General features: G+C 39.5%; 1 protein-coding gene across 1 annotated transcript in view; it reads left to right on the plus strand.

Moving 5' to 3' along the window:
• The window catches only part of ntm (neurotrimin), a 391,388-nt gene that overhangs the window by 7,884 nt on the left and 366,118 nt on the right, over window positions 1-17,386 (plus strand). The window lies entirely within an intron of this gene.

Genomic DNA, 17,386 nt, shown 5'->3' on the forward strand with positions numbered 1-17,386 from the left:
GACAGGACAAGTCAATATGTGTGTAGGAATGATTATTAAGGTTATTATGCAACACAATAGCCATTTATTTTATTTAACCTTTTATTTTTATCTTATTTTATTTTGTTATATCCTTGTACTTTATGATTTTTATGGTACAACAATAAACTTGGCTAGCTCAGGAACAAAGAGGGGGGCCTTGACAATATTTCCTGCAGAGCGCTCATTCTAGGTTTTATTATCATTGTTCCAAAGCTGAGTCAAGAGGTTGCCCTGGTTATGAAATTTGTTTTCAAATTAAACTTCATCGTGCTTCTAATCACAATATGATATGAAGGAAATTATACACATTATGAGATAATGAGTGACTCTACAAATGTGAAATTGCCACTATTTGTTTTCTGAAAGGCAAATTGCAAACTGAAGGTAATTGTTATCCAGTTGTCTTTTTCATTCCTGTGGTGGGAAGCACGCTGCACGTTGCCTTCTCTTTCTGTATTCAGCATTGCTTTTGTTATGTATTTTCCGTTACAAATCACAGATGACTCATTTCTGAGTTGATTTACTTGTACTTAGTTTGGGTCAAGAATTGATTTGCAGAACTGGAATGTCACTGAAGGCATTTACAACTAAGGCTGCATTGTGTATGGAATTGATAATTTGGCAAAGAAGGAAAACAACAAATCCCTGCAGACTGAGGAAAAACACATTTCTTGAATATAATGAAATCATTACTGTACCTTTACCTCTGATTGTATAAAATTGCAAAAGGCCCATGGGCAGTAGAAAACAAATACACAGATTTATTCCCTTTTTAAATGGATATTTGAAATTCAGGTGGTATAAACATTTGTGTAAATGCAACATAGGCAGAAAATGCTGTCTCAGTCAGATTAATCTTTATTTTCAAACTGTGGGGAAATGCTGAATAAAGTCCCTTGTTTACACGTGGCTTCACTTTGACTTCATAGATATGCAGTGTCATCACGCAGTGGCAATTCCTACAGTTGCACAAAAGTAAAGGCTGAGGTTTTTCAGGAGCTTTTCCTGCCTCACAGAGTTTGCCAAGTGAAAATGGTCATGTGACTTGGTGGCCACAAGGGACCTTGCCAGGGAGGGCTGATTAATAAGCAGCAGGGATAGTGACTTCAGACTGTGTCCATTCACCAGGTTGTCGTGTGTGAGGAATGCTGCCTCCTGGAGAAACTCGCAGCTTTGCACTGTTGCTTTCTCTATGCACAGCCTCACAGAGATGCTGCTGGATGTACATGTGTGTCCTCGGGGGTGAGGGAATGCCAAAGGTTGTTTAGCAGAGTTACATCAAGCTCTGTGAGATTCAAACTCTTCTGCTGTTTTTTGACTTCTGACACAAAGGAACAACATTTCTAAAGAGTTTACAGGAGCTAATGTAAAGAGGAAATCGCTTAGAGGCAAAGATTGCAAGTTGCCAGACATTTCAGAAGTTTGTCTTGTTTATAGGAGCGTGATTTATGAAGCAGTTACAGCATATGCAGTGGCAAGTTATTGATTTTGTATCACCACTTTCTATAGCTTATTTACATAATCTAACATATCTGTTTCAATGATTTATTTTTTTGTGAAGCTTATAACAGTGAATATAATCAGAATGATAAAGGAACAAGCCATTTGGCTGGAGAAGACAGAGCCTGAAACTGTGACCTCTAAAACAGATCAAATAACAAAATTAATTTGACATGTGCAGCCTGTAAAAGGGAAATTTAATAGTAGTTTTCCAACAGATTGTGTACACAAGTTTGTGAAAAGACTTTTCTCCAGCTATTAGTATTTTTCAATAGGTTATTTTGTCTTTCTGTGTGGGTAGGGGTACATTAATCCTGAAGGTTGTACTGTGTGTTTGTGTAAATCATGTTCAACTCTAAAAAAAAGCATCAAGTAGAGTTTCTTGATAAATCTAAATTGTGTTTCTGATGTCATCGCGGATGATTGCTATATGGGAGCATTTTAGACCTTCACATGAAAATTGGTTTGAACATGGTCTTGTCTCGCGTGTCAGGATCCTGGGAAGAAGCTTCCTTAGCCAGTCAGACTGGCCAGAGAGTAGCAAACACTAGTTGAAGCAGAACCCAAAAGGGGCTTGGTTAAAAAAGAATGAATAATATCCCTAAAATGAACCATGGGTTGAACCTGCATCTATCCTGACCTTGGTTGACCTTCCTCTCATACGGAAAACTCCATTGTCTGCATTATAATCAGCTTACCTGTACTTCTTGTGCCTGGAATGTATAATAGGTTCCTTCTGTTTGCACAAACTATACCTCTTCCGCCTGCACTGCTGATACGATCAACCTGTTTCTGCTACTATTCTTTTCCCACCTGATTGTGGAGACTTCCCAGTCTTTCAGAAGCATTTATAGCCTGAGAGACTTCTCTAAATCTTCCATGTGTTCTCTTTATCAGATTTGAAATCTCAAGGGAAGGAAACAGATATTTAATTTAGGTGGGCAGGCAGTAGATACCCACATCAATCATACACCATCATCTGCCCAGATCCTTGACATCAACGCTGTTATGAGGACACCACTTGAGACCCGCCGTTTTCCTCATGCATTAATAGCAGGAAAGGGTCTCACAGTTGGAGGCTGGTTTTGCACTGGGGGCACTTAACTAGTGCAGTGATATGGTTGCAATTTTTGGAGCAGATGGCCGAGTGAGTGGTTAGCAAGCACATGGTCTGTGAAATAGTCTGAGTGCAATTACAGAGGGCTTGACTGGGTATTTGTGTGGAGCATGAGAGATAATATTTCAATTAGTGCTATCATTGATTGGGCTGGAAGCCCCTTGGCAAAGGCCTTTGTGCTGCAATCTGGAGGAGTGTTAATAGAAAGCAGGTGAGCCTCCTGAGAGTAGGGATCTTTGGAGAAGATATAGATGTCATTTTTTTTTCTCCTCCTGGAAAACCTTGTAGTTGAGCTGTAAAGTCGTTGACCCGCTGCGAAACTGTGAGCAGCTCATCATTCCATCTCTCGCTTTTGTTACGGTGTGTCTACTGCCAGAATGTGCAACTACTATGGCTTATTGTTGTTTCTGTTTATTTGATGTGATTTAATGTGTCTAATGTTCCTTGCTGTACCACAAATAGCCTCTCAGAGGACATTAAAGTCTACTACAAACAATAAACATAATTTCTGATTTCCTGCTGGAGGACAGGGTGTGCTGATCTTATCTGAATCACTCCCCTAACCTTGTGATTGATGAATGCAAAGTTAATAGATCAATAAAGCTGATATAAGTTAAAACGGACCTACAGGCTCCCCCAGTGTCACAAAGAGCTGATAAGAGAGCTCGCAGAGATGAGCTAAAAGCCTCCATACGCTTTGTATCACTGGTTGTTGTTCACAAGTGCATGCATTTGCAGGTCCACAACCGGATATGTAAACCCATGAATATTTAACTATTATTTCCACATTATCGATGCCATGACAGTCATGTTTTAGTCTTGATCGATTCAGCTGAAGAAACAAAGCACACGGCAACTCTGTGTTCATGAATATTCATGAGATATAGAGTGGCCAAGAAGCGTTGCTGTATTATAGTGTTGACCGAGTGACTAGAGCAGCTTACACACCCAACTATCCGAGAAAATGTTGCTTCTTGGCGTCTGGCCTGGTGTGCTGTGCTTTTGAGTCTGCACCAAAGTAGATTTGTAATTGCAATCACATCAGCAGCAGCTGTCTAAGATGAATCCTGATGCCATTTAAAGGGCTGATTAGAGCAAACGCATGGAGCTCAGTGAATGTACTGCTTTCAGTCTGTTAGGGCTTCCTGGTGGTACAGCATCACTAATGACCAACAGCAGGTTGAACATACCTGACTGTGCTGCAATTGCTCTAATTTAATTTTCCTAATCACTTTGACATAGTTTTACATTAAAATGTCCACAGGCCTCTGTTATATGTGAGGTTAGGGATTTAGATTGTATGTCCTAGTTGCAACCAACTGCTGTCTACAAATCATTTGGAGGAGGTCTTATTGTTTCCCCAGGGCTTTTTAATTGTTGCGAGTAGTGAGTGTGTATGAATGACAATATTTTTCTAAGAACAAAAAATTGAAGATATCATTAGCATTTGCACTGTAAACTAACTTGGCAGCGAAAGTTTTATACGCCTGTTGTTCCAGGACTTCATTTACACACACAGAGACTCCACAAAGCCCCTTGCTTTAGACTTGACAATGCTCATTAAATTTCACGGAAGCTTATGTAGGACTGCTTTATAATTAATGCTCAACGCTTGAGTGGCAATCTTAATAGTCTTTTAAATGGTCAATACAAAAATGAATGTTTCTCATTAATCAAAATTCCATTGCTGTGATTTCTGCTAAGCCCTTTTGTTGGGCTGGCTATAACACACTGTTCATTTAGGCCCAAAAAAACATTGTGACTTTGTGTTCCCCTCTCATAATGTGGAAATCTTTTGGGACCACTAAAGTGTAGTATAGTGTTGTCCTGAAAACCAAAAGCACACTTTTAGTTTGAAAATAAGCTTTAATAATGAAGCCCATGCTTAAAAAGTCCTCCTGGTCACTGTCCAACTCTGCAGGAATCCGACAGTTCCAACTGGGAGTGCAGTTAAAATATTCATAAAATCAGTGACTTCTTTGTGATTGTGCAATGGCCAAGGCTGACATTGTTCATTCTAGAGTGTACAAACTGCTCATTATTCCACCTGGTGTGAGAAAACTACACCACAACCTGTATGGAAGAAAGAGATAAAAGATCAAACCCAAGCAAGCTCAGTGGGCAGCTACTGCTCCCTCCCTGCCAGCTGTACACATGCCACTATTCCTGTTAATACCAACAATACATTAGATTATAGCAAAGGCATTTTTATTATAACCTAGTTTATATTCTCCTTTGCTGTGAACCTTTGAACATACAAAGTTTTACTCAGACCTCATGTCACTGATTAGCACGGTCACCTCACAGCAAGAAGGTTCCGGGTTCGATTCCAGCTTGGCTGGGTTCTTTCTGTTTGGAGTTTGCATGTTCTCCCTGTGACTGTGTGGGTTTTATTCGGGTACCTGGCTCGCTACCACATTCCAAAGACATGCTGGTTAGGTTAATTGCAGACTCTAACTTGACCATAGTTATGAATGTGAATATTCATATTTTTTCCGAATTGATGGCCCTGCGGTACTGGCCAGCTGTCCAGGGTGTACCCCGCCTCTCGACCAATGTCAGCTAAGATTGCCTCCAGCCCAACTAAGTGACCCTCAAAGGATAAGTGGTGCAGGTAATGGATGGACTGGAGAGGGACTTTAAATAAATATGTGTAAACGTTTGAAGAGGTCCTCTTTCATGCCTCTGCTGGTGACAGCTGTGATTAGTGGCTTTATTTTTTGGGGGTCATCCACCCATCTGATCACCCACACGCCCGATTCTAATGAGCTTGATGTCTTAGGAATGGTGTGAGGAATTTTCTTCTAGTTTGGCAGAAAAGTTCACTTAGACTTAAGGATTCATTTCAGATTAGATTTGGTGATCAAAGGTCAAAAGTCAAGGTCACTGTGAACTCAACACATGTTTTTGGCAATACTTAAAGGATGAATTTGCTTGTTGTGACAAAATTCACACAATACATGTTATTATATTTCTTCAAAGTCTTCAGTAGCATATATATATTATAACTGACTTGTTTTAGTGTTGTTTTATGTTTTAAAATGAATGTCGGGTTTATTGTATAGTATAGACATTACAGTCAGAATCCCACAGCACTCTAATTTCACATCTACTGCAGCAGGGAGTTAGGTAGTGGCTCAGACTCAAGTCCCTGCAAGACTGGTCGCAGCGGTACACCGGCTTCCCAGTATGTCATGGCAAATTTACGGTTATCATACCATGATAATTTGCTTATTACCTGTATTGAATTCTCAGCTGTGTATCTCTTCTCCTTGACTGTCTGTAAGTGCAACTCACACATGCAGAGAGAAATCTCAATCTCTGTCGCCTGAAAAAAAGAAATCAAAAATTTAGATCAGCAGCGTTGGATTGCTGTGGGAAAACGTGGGCTTGTCCTTGAGGATGAATATCAAATGTGGACACATAGTTGCTGCAAGGAGGAAACACATCAAACATGTTTGCCCATCTTCATCCTTTCTTGCACATCAAACAGTGTCCCTTTTATTACTTCAATCGATCGATCATGAAATGCAGAGATGAAAGCAACTCGCATCAAAATTGCTTTCTTCCACTTTAAGGAAATGCACACCTGTTTCTCAAATGGTTAATTTACTGTGTATCAATTTCAAGTCCATCTGGTTTGAGCAGACTAGTGCATGTTCGCAGTTGCACTGACATTTTACTCCTTAGTATATGCATGGAGGTCAAAAGTCTGAGACCACTTTTCCATTAAAGTGAATGAGTACAGCCACTGTATCTGATGGTTGTTTATGTAAATGGTATAAAAATAAGAGCATTTTTCATCATGTTAAAGTTGATATTGCAAACCTACAGCAAAATCATCACATCTTGGTTTTCATAGTAAAGGCTCATCGTAGGCATACAAATGAAAAGAATGTGTGGCGCTCTATTTGGTGAGGCTTTCAATTTCCGTGCCTATGTTAACAGATTAGAGCTGCCATACCGGCGGCGGTTCAGCCGCAGAAGTCACGCTGCTTTTCTACAGATTTGAGGTGTAGCCGATTTTAATGTTGAGTATGTCACAAACCTAAATATTTGCAAAACTTCCTGTAGCCTACCATTTAAAAAAAAAGAAGCACTCCAGCATTTCCATTGCCTGAATCCATTCATTTGATTTAAAAACGTTTTTATTGGGAAATATTTGCAAGAGCGGAAGATGTAGATTCATACTGTAGAGTACTGGTAATTATTTGAGTACACAAGACTACTTTTATATGAGGAAATACAGTAGTTAAACCAGAAACCTCAGAAAGGCTGTAGTTCAAGTGTTTGATTTTGCTTCACGATGTGAGCTGAAGCTAATGTAACATGCCGCTGTTATGTGATCTGCTCTCCTGCACAGTAATTGGTTGTAGTAGTCTGGACGTCTTCTCGTGCAGTATCCCATTGTCAGCGCACCTGAAGTAAGGCCTTTGATACAAGATGTTTAATGTTGAGACTGCTGGAAAAAACTGCCTCAGCTGAACTCTTTAATATGGCCTGCACAAATACATACATACATACTATGGAGCTCTGCAGATATTATGAAGATCCATGTATTTGTGTTAAACATGTAGGAGACTGTAATTGGCCTTTAATAACTTCTAATGTTGGTCTCACATGTAGACACTTGCACATGCTGTTGATCTTTCTGTTGAGTACAATCTACCTCCTTTTAGAGTGTAGTGTTGAAACTGTTATATTAACTTACTCAGTAAAAGACAAAAACATTAGCCATCAGCAATTTTGCTATTAGTTTCAGCCATTAATCCCGAAAAGTTTTCATTTTTCCCAAGTGTGAACACTTCTTGCTTTTTAACTATTGGATAAAATAGGCTTTTTAAATATGTCCATTTTGGGCTCAGGGGAATTTTCCTTTTCTTCGTGAAACTCTATATACAAATATCCATGTAATTGTTCGTATATTCAGACACTGCTTCAGTTGAGAATGTGGTTGGTACAGTACAAAAACAAGTATCAAACTTGGCATCAACATAGACTTTCCTATCTCCACCAAATGTCCTTTTAAGACAGCTAGAAACATTAGAAAAGAGCTGGGGACATACAGTACAAACCATGTGAACCATAGTACACACTGTTGTATACTTCAGTGTTACATTATCTTGTGTGAGCATGTGTCACCACTTCAGAAAAGCAGTATAGGGCATTGACTACGGCAAGTACCAACCTCTTTACACATTTATAACATTAAAACCATACTGTCTTATTAAATTTAAATATGTCAGTTTTTGCATCATACACTTTCATTATTCAGTCAAAAATAGCAGTGACAAATCATGTGTTATGTCAGGGTTTTTATCTTAGGAGCCCTTTTACTATTATCTCTTCTATCATCTTCACATCGAATGATATGACTTGATATGATATGAATTCAGTAGTTTTTTACTTTAAGAAGCATTATATGAGCTTTTGTTGACCCATGGCTTGTACGTCTCAGTAACATTGTGTTATGTTCACTCAACTGTATCATCCAGGCTTCAGTGTGTTGTTGTTAAGAAACAAACAGAAAGTGAAAGACACGCGTCCAATTTGTGAAAGTAGCTCTGCGGTGAAGAATGTTAAGAGCAAAGGCAGACTTTCATCAGCTCGCTCTCACTGACCAGCCAACCAGCGCAGCCTCACATTTCATTCTACTTCTCCTTCGGTTCAGAGTTATATCACAACATGCTTTTCACATTTCATACCTGCTTCTTGTAATTAATTCAGAAGTGGAAAAACAACATGTTCACTTCTTTTAAGGAATTTTGTTGTCAGATTTTCTTTTGAAAATGATAAATAGGAACATTCTGAATAACTGAGATCATAACTGAAGACACTGCCAAGAAATGAGAACTGTTGTCTCCTCTAAATTGTTGACTGGGTTTATGTGGAGACTGAGCAGATGCAATCTTAAAACCAGCCTCAATTATTGGCCTCCGACTGCTCCACCTACTCCTCTGGCTTACCTGAAGCCATCTGTTGAGAGGAAACAAAAGACCAATAAGAGACTCTTGCTTGCAGCCTGCCGTCTCTGTCATCCCTTTGTTTTCCGAGTTTATTAATTGCACACTGTTCGTTCAAATACCCAGTGTGATCCAAATGCTTCTTTTCCCAAATCTCCAATCTCTTCTCCATTTCTTAACAACTTAATTGTTCTTAACCCGCTAACAATGAGAGCAGAAGAATTTTGGAATAGCTTGAATGTACTTGTACAGAATGTTGAGCGATTCGTTTGTAAGTATTCTACTTATTGCATCATGTGGGATTTACGGTACATAAACACAGGATATGTGTCTGTATAGTATCTTAACATCTGACCCGCTACTTCAGTAATTGAATTGAAAATCTCCTTACTTGCAGAAACATCATTTAACTTTAGAAACCCCTCTTGGCATAGAAAGGTCAACATCAATTATAAAAAATCTTTTGATTATTTTTCTAATCTTTTGTTGAGTCAATACTTTGCCAGAAAATAGGCCATGGTTGACAAATTTCAAGATGAATTCACAGTGAAATAAAAGCAAGCAGCAAAAAACATCCACTTGAGAAGCAGCAGTTGTGCAGAAGCTTAAAATTGCCTGTAAGGGAGTATGCTAATACTTTGAAAAATATACATATTAACCATTGTCAGCGGTGGCTTAGCTTATCAAAACGACTGGAAACAGGGGGACACAGTTGGACTGGCTGGGTTTTTACTTGGCTTGGTACAGTGAGACTTGTTGTCAAATTGAGGTCGCCAGGCAACCAGCAGAGATGCCACAAAGTCACTGGCTTCAGTCAAGAAGCTGTGAAGCTCATGTTAATGCAGTGGCCAGGTTGTGTTCTTTCACAGTTGAGGGGAAACAACTTTCTTTCTTTGTATTTCTAAATCACAATGAAAGTAATTAGTTAGTGAGTTACTTTGATAGTTGAGAAGGGGAAGGGGACGGGGAAGGGGAAGGGAAGTCAGTTTTACAAAACTGAACATTCACATTCACCCCCACAAACAATGTCCCATGAAACAGTCTGGGCTGTTGCAGTGGAGCATTCACCATATTCCTTGACAAGATGTTAGGGTTGGATTCCTTATTTGCTCTTTTTGTATTTGACTTTGTGGATAGTGTGTTGGAAATGCTGGTCTTTAACACTTGTTATTTGTTAGAAGATTTGCTCAAATTTTTTCTGTCCTTCTATCATTATATTTCAAGTATTCATGGTCTCTATCAAAATTGGTCATCACAGATTTTTGTTAACCTCATATAATAGATATCATGCTCATAGTTGCTTATCTCTGACTACGGTTCGTGGAGGCTAATGTAGCTTTACAAATGAGGCTTGGTGTTGAGGGCTGCACGTTATTTACAGTGTCAGCTCCTTCTAAAGAACAGAGGCAGGCACAGGGAGAGAAGGAGAGAGCAGACGGAGACAGCTAAAGGAAATCTTTCAAATCTGCTTTTCAAAGATGCAGCTGGCCAACAGCTGACTGAAATATCCAGCAGCCTGTTCTTACACATTTTACCTCCACTGTCTATTTTTGCATCTTGCTAAATTTGGAATAAACCTCTAAGTGTAATGATATAATAGTTGGTTATATATTTATCTGCATTCTAATTATGCAGGTCATTTAATGTAAATATTTTCCATATGGTGGTGATTGTGTGTCTGCATGTGTGTATTTTACTTTAGCTGCTAGAGTCAGTGTTGTAGGTGATGGTTCAATTCAATAGCAAGAGATGATTAATTAAGGAACTTTAATACATCGCTGGTTTAATGTTTGTTGTCAGCATCCATCCAAAAAGAAATTGACACAGTGAAATAAAAATTGTAGTCTGCATAGCATGCAATGAAAGTTTTGAGCTCATGCAGAAAGCATCCTGAGATATGTATAGTGACCATTAACTATCCTGGCGTGAGCCATTAAATCATCTTCCACAGGGCATGCACTGTTGGTCATTATAGATGTAACCTTAGAGTGAAGTATGTCGTACATATGGAGATGACCTAGAAAAAAAAGTTGTGCATAGATAATGACAAGAAAATATCAACAACTGGTATTACACAGTGTTGCAGAACACCCTGACCACTTACCCACTGGTCCCGCCATCTGTTTGATATTTTATAGGCATAAAATCCATCTGGTTACATTTCACCTTTCAGCAGTAGTGTCCATATTCACCCAATGAAATATATATGTATATACTTAGTCTGACACTTCAGGTCAAGTTTAGCAGCAAGCAGAGTCTCATCTTTGAATAGTGGAGTCTCATCAAATGACAAGGTGGAAGAAATGGTGTGGAAGCAAAAATCTCAAGTGGCTACAAAGTTACAGATCTTTTATCTTATCACAAGAAAAGTTAAAAAAAATGGATCATTAGGATACTGTTGCGGGACAAATGAGACTATGGTGAGCTGCCACAGTCTAAGTAATGATTGGGAAACACTGCACACACCTTTAAGTGCACTACAAGAGTGAGGCTGCCTGCCGCCTAATCCACAGACACTGACCTGACACGTCTTTTCTTGTAAAATGCCTGTGTGGGAACATTTCCACACTGTGGAGGGCCCAGTGTATTCTTATGCATGTGAGGAGTACAGATGCTACAATGAAGAAGAGGCTTTTGTGTGAAGTCAACTTTTGTGTCACAAAATACAGGCTGTGTTGCTGAGCTTTTACCAACAATTCTAGAGTTGGGGTTATGTTGATAATATTCCATCTTTTTTATATCGGGGTGGCTTTGGCTCAGGAGGTAGAGCAGGTCGTCCACTAATTGTAAGGTTGGTGTTTTGATCCCTGGCTCCTCTACTCAGCAAATTGAAGTGTCCTTGGGAAAGGGCTGAAGTTACAAGCTCTATAACCGAACCTTGAATTTGCCCTGACCCCGGACGGCCATCCAAGAACGCTATATGAATGTGTGTGTGAATGGTGAACTCTCAAAATATTGAAATTCTTTAATTTCATGCAAACAAATTAGCTATCACTGTCTTTTTCCATACACCTGCAAATACTGAATGAGGTTAAACTTCATCTGTCCTGTGAGTCACCCTGCAGCTCAGCTATGTTTCTATATTATATGTAGTGTGGATCTGCACTGAGCTTTGTTATCATCATGATCCATGAATGGCCCATTCTGCTGTATGGAGATCATTTCATTTTTTATAGTGTTGATTATTTTGTCACCCTCCCATCAGATCTGTGGCATCTACTTTTACAATTGATATGTCCATGTTTACACAAATGAAATGTTGAATTTCCCACTCTGTTTCCCACTTTTGACACTGCTCCTCACATAGTGTGATGTGTACACTTGAAATAGTTTGTACAATTTCTTGTTTTTTCTTCTTTTCTAATAATTTTGTCAATGACAAACATTTGTGAGTGCAAAACCCATTAGAATAACCAGATTATCAATCTTCAGACCCTGTAATATATATATAAGTTCAACAGCCCAGTTTGTTTTAGCAGATGAACAAACTGTGAACAGCTGGAGACTTTGATTTGGTTGTCCTTTTTTGTTTTTTCAACAGCACCTGAAGGCAGCACCAAAAACGAAACTTATTTCTCCCCAGGACCTGAGTGTGTGTGTGTGTGTGTGTGTGTGTGTGTGTGTTTGTGTGTGTGTGCTCTTGTACAGATATCTTTGTGAGGACCATTTTGAGCCTACATCCTACGGAGTGAGGACATTTTTCCTCACTTTCTGACTCACCTTTCATGGACTTTTTGGGGGTTAAGACTTGGTTTTAAGTTTAGGATTAGAATTAAGTTTAGGTCAGGGTTTGGGTTAGGGTTAGGCATTCAGTTGTGATGGTTAAGGTTAGGGTAAGGGGCTAGGGCATGCTTTATGCCAATGAGTGAATCAGCAATTCAGAAATCAGGAAATTCTGACGGGTGAATGAAGTAAACTTGATTGGCAGATTCAAATAGCACAGAATAAAGTTGACCAATTGGGTGGGCAGAGTAGAAATTTGGGTGGGCGTTGCCCACCCCTACCCACTTCTAGATCCAGCACAATTTATATTGACTTTGCTGTAGGATATTCTGGGATTATTACATAGTTACACAATAAAGGATTTGCCAACTGTTGTGGTGGGTAAAAGGGACTCGGTATAAAAAATGAAAGCTATTGTCTCCTCACCACTCTCTTGAGGAATACCAGGATTTCTCTCTGAAAGTGAAAAAACGGATCCAGTTATTTATTCACAGGGATATTTAAACTAACGTTGAAAATGGCTGGGGCAGAATCAGATTTCAACTTGCTCAGATTAGGACAGTCATATCCTTGAGGCTACCCTGCGGCTATACTGAAGGCCAGGCATTGGTAATGCCCTCTGGGAAGGTTGACACCAGCCGACGGCATCTATAATTTTTTGCTGCTTGAGTGTCCCAGACAGGAAAGACAGAAAAAAAGACAGCTAGGTGTGTGTTCATGTAGCTCAACATTGGAGAGACAGAGGCCTGTTTGCTTTAATAGCTATGGTGCTTGTCGCTGCATTAAGTCTGATTGGCTAAAGCTTTCAGCGTTCCTGATATCCTCCTACAATATGTTTGCTTGCCTGTGTCGCCCTATCAGCAACTGTCAGCTGAGAGCCATTCAGAGAGACACAGAGTCTTATCATAAATGGTGTAATGCATCCTCATCGTGCATGCTTTTTGCGCTGCTCCGTGTATGCACTCCCACGCAGAGCAGATACGGTGGACAAGTTCATTGGTATGTACACGGTGTTCTAAAAGAAGGCAAGCCCACACTGGGATCATCAATAGGCTGACACACTGTTGTGTTGATGCAGCCAAGAGGTTAAAATAATATCAAAATCAGGAAATTCAGGCAAGTGTGAGACTGAAATGAATCACTCCTGTCTAGAAGCATTTTCTACTGCACCTCTTTGAGAGTCCTGACACGCTGTATCTTCCCCACCAGATGGTGGTCCTCTTGGAGGTTGTGTTCACGGGGGCTCCTCTTGCTCTGTAACCAGGTACCACATGCACAGGGATATTTCCATCAGCATACAAAGAGATGCTAAGACCTTCTTTTTTTTACATAAACCTTGGTCTTGTTTGCTCTGACTCATTGTCAGATGCCTCCCGAAACGAGGTGAGTAATTTGAATGAGGCTTTCGTATCGGGGTAGAAATTGCAACATTAAAATCAATACTGTATAACATCATCACCTATTGTAGCCCAAGTGTTTGTGTTGGATTCAGCATCCCAAGGAGACGAACACATTCAATGTGAAATATGCAATGTATGACACTTTGATCTGTACAATATTACTGGAATTTGGAGGCAAGCTGTGATGTTCAATGCGTTTATTTTTAACACATTGTATATATGTAAATTGTCAAGGGATCAGATTTTCCTGTTTAAAAATAATGGGAGAGAAAAGCTTCATTAATTTCAGGACCGTTGACCCCTCACAGTCAAAAGCTGCAGAAACAGGTTACAGAAGAGGAGCAGGGGAAAAGGCACAAAAGCAAAGTGCGGGATTACATCAAGAAAACCAACACCATCAACAAATGTAAAGCCATAATGGGCAGATCTGTGTTATGCTGTGGGGGTTTAGGTCATCTGTTCACCTCAGTGGGCAGGTAGCACAAATAAATGCGGGATACCATGCATTTCTGAGAGAACACCTTTAATTTATGGTGAATATTCTCAATCGTTACAGGGAAAAAATGGGAATTCACATATTTTAATGAACATACAAACAAACGAATGACCTAACCATAAGATCTTTAAAAGGATTTTTTTGCCAGCTATTTACTGCATACTTTTATCAGTGTTTAATTGCTTCTCCCTTTAGAACCAGATGAGATGTGTGAGTCTCATCCATCATTGTTTTCAAGACATGTGACTGATGAAATACATTGTGATTTGCTGAAAGGCAAATTGCATTCTGGGAAATTATTAGTTTTTTATAGGGCATTTTTATTTGGCACCGTAGTTCTTAACGGGTAATACATAAATGCTAGCACACCTACAGTAGGTGAACCAGTGGTCTAAGATTCACAAAGGGTTACCACCATTTCATCTCCTGTGATTCCTTTCACAGTCGGCTGTCAGATATCAAAGGAAGACAAGATTGCCATGGAAAGGTTACAGTGTGTGACAGGCCCTCATGTAAGTCTTTGTGTGACAGGGAATGGCAGGTAGTGACAGAACAACCCGATGCTCTGGGACCCGTTCACAAATGTCAACAAATGAACAAAGTGACTTTTTGCCCAGCTCCCACATACCTGTATAAGTGTATACTGTACTCCAATGTAAACATCCCTGTATTCCATATACTAGAATGTATAGTAATTAGCAGTGGCCTCATTTTGTAACTGTATGTGTAAATACAACCTCCATATTTGATCAAATCTTTGTCCTCACCCCTTTATCACGTGAAAATGATTTTTTTTTTCTTTTGTATGAGCCATCCCTCTATACCACAATAGAATTCCGTCTTTCAACTGGAATGACATTTCCATATCATTTTAATGTGCTGTTAATTATACTTTTCCCCTAACATCTAGATTTTGGCTGTTGGAAGCCCATCAAGTTGTGACCCAGTAAATTGATGGAAATAATCACATCCACTGCCCTTGGCAGGAGGAGACAGGACTTGTGCTTGAGGATCCCTCAGACAGGCTTATTATTAGGCCGAGACACAGACATGTTTGACCTTTTAGACTCTCCAACCTGAGCAAAAGGAGGACGTCATTAGGAAGTCAAGGTCAGAACAGATAGACTGCAATCAGGTGATGATAGGGAGGCTTCTCTGCTTCTCTTCTGAAGAGTTGATCTTGAAACATGTCTAATGCGGCTCTGTTTATTGAGAATATGTGTCTCGCATTGTAAAGATCGCTTCTTCTGCACTACAGCTCTTAACATTTGGTCTGTTAAGTAGATGTCAAATGAGTTCTGCTCCTACTATTGATTTTTACTTTGTGATGACTTAATACAACTAGCAGCAATCACAAGGCTTCCTAATGTTAAGGAATGTTACAGGAGAATATACTGTGTGTGCTTGCAGTCATTTCTTTACACATTTAATAGCTTTTGATTGTACGTTGGTTTAAAAAAATATATATATATACACATCAGTTAATTTGACTTTAGAAAACCCTTTATGGAAATAAAGTTGGATTTAAATTCAGTAATCATTTAATGCATTGCCCTAAGTTTTAGGGCAATGCATTAAATTTCAAATGGGACAATATTCCATTTAGATTGAATTTATTCACCACATAACACACATACAAAAAATGTCCTTTTGCATGAGACACCTTCAGCATGACAAATTCAAATTTTTACAACTCAAATGCAATCTCCACTGGCTCAATTCTTTCTTTGTGGGGCATCTCACCGAGCAAACAGAGCTTTATCTCCTGCCTGGGCTACATGCTTCTGTCACATTTCCTATGTTCCTTTCCTCAATTAATGGCTACATTTGCACTCCTTGGGCTTTGTGGGGGGTTTGTGAGGACTACAAGTGGGGCTGGGGTGTTTGCATGTGCTTAACTGAGCCAAGCAAGTTAGTTGAAAAGTTAATTAACAGAAACTCCTAAGTGGTGGTGATTTTAAATCCCCAACAAACCCCCCCCCCGCAGCAAGTAAGGCTCATGATTAGGATTTTTCTTAAGTGGCTCTCATGAATCACTGCATCATTTTGCCTTCTCATCAAATCCTACACAGGCAAAACTGTGCTGTACTAAATTCACAGTTTAATCTCAGCGAAGTCCCATGCCCCATCCAGATATGACGAGACCTTCCAATGCAGCCACTGCATGTTATTGGTACTGGACCACTTTGTAGTAAATTTGTAAAGTCATGTCACAGGCTTCCATCAAGGGGATAAACTAGAAGTGGCTTTAGTGTAGTGCTTGGCAATCACCCCTCTGCCTGTTTCCCAGCTCAAGCCAGAGGTAGAAGCTTGGCCATCAATATTCTATCTCACACTCTGCCTTCTCTCCTCCTTTTACTCTTGTCCCAGTCAGGCAATTTCTTTATTAGATAAGGAGCAGTGGACACACCATATCGAATGCAGCACTTTCAGGTCATCAAGCTCCAAAAAGAAAACACTGCTTGTGTTGCTTGTGCGATTTTTTTTTTTACCCAACCCAATGTAACAGCATTTGGCCAAATTAGCTTGCAATATGTAGTATTAGCAGCTTTACATACTGATTAAAATAAATTAAAGTTTTTTGTCTGAATGCATTTTTCATAAGCAGTTTGGAAAATGATTTGATAATAACTGGTACTTTTAACAGGGACATTTGGAATTGGAATTTGACTAAGCATGGATATTGATATGATGGAGTGTTCAACCACTGAATACAGTCTAAGCATGAGAGGATTTGCTCAAATACAGTTTAAAATCTTCTCTTGCTACTTCCAATGTCCTAAAGACCTTCACATTTTTGTGAGTGATTGCATACCATACAAACATAGCATTGGTGAAATGAGACTTATAGCGAATACATTTGAAATGCAATTTTCTCATCCTCCCACAGCCATTTGACAATGTAATAGCGTTTGGCCTCTTACCAAAATCTTTGTTCAGTTGGATGCCTGTAGACAGATCACTGTCCCCGTGGCCACTATTCAGCTGACTGAGTTATTGTAGCAAGTCGATTCCTCTCTCGTCCCTCTCACTTAATTATTTTCTGTGACAGTTAACATCTTTGAGCTCATCATCTGTGACAGACATAATTCTTGGCTGTTTGACAAATTTTCAACATGTTTTATGGTCTCACAGGCCATAGGGACTACTGGGACAAATCCTGGTG

This window comes from Hippoglossus stenolepis, chromosome 15 (genome assembly GCF_022539355.2).
Source record: "Hippoglossus stenolepis isolate QCI-W04-F060 chromosome 15, HSTE1.2, whole genome shotgun sequence".
In the NCBI taxonomy this organism is placed as follows: domain Eukaryota; kingdom Metazoa; phylum Chordata; class Actinopteri; order Pleuronectiformes; family Pleuronectidae; genus Hippoglossus; species Hippoglossus stenolepis.